The sequence below is a fragment of the Cebus imitator genome, unplaced genomic scaffold (assembly GCF_001604975.1).
Source record: "Cebus imitator isolate Cc_AM_T3 unplaced genomic scaffold, Cebus_imitator-1.0 Scaffold70, whole genome shotgun sequence".
Taxonomy (NCBI): Eukaryota; Metazoa; Chordata; class Mammalia; order Primates; family Cebidae; genus Cebus; species Cebus imitator.
In genome coordinates this window covers 6379947-6380252 of record NW_016107385.1, presented here as the reverse complement: position 1 = coordinate 6380252, position 306 = coordinate 6379947, and positions in this window count along the sequence as shown.

The following is a 306-nucleotide window of genomic DNA, read 5'->3' as shown; positions in this document are numbered from 1 at the left end:
TGTGTGGATAACCTGTCCATTACTGAGGGAAGGATTTTAAAGTCTCCTACTTTTATTGTATTACAATCTATTTCTCCCTTTAGATCTATTAATATTTGCTTATATACTTCAGTGTTCCAATGTTGGGCAGATAGATACTTGTAATTGTTATATCCCTTTGCTGAATTGACCCATTTATTATTATTATTAGAGTGAACTTCTTTGTCTTTTTGTGGCCTCTGACTTGTATTCTATTTTTTTTTCCCATTTATTTATTTTATTGCATTTTAGGTTTGGGGGTACATGTGAAGAACATGCAAAATTGTT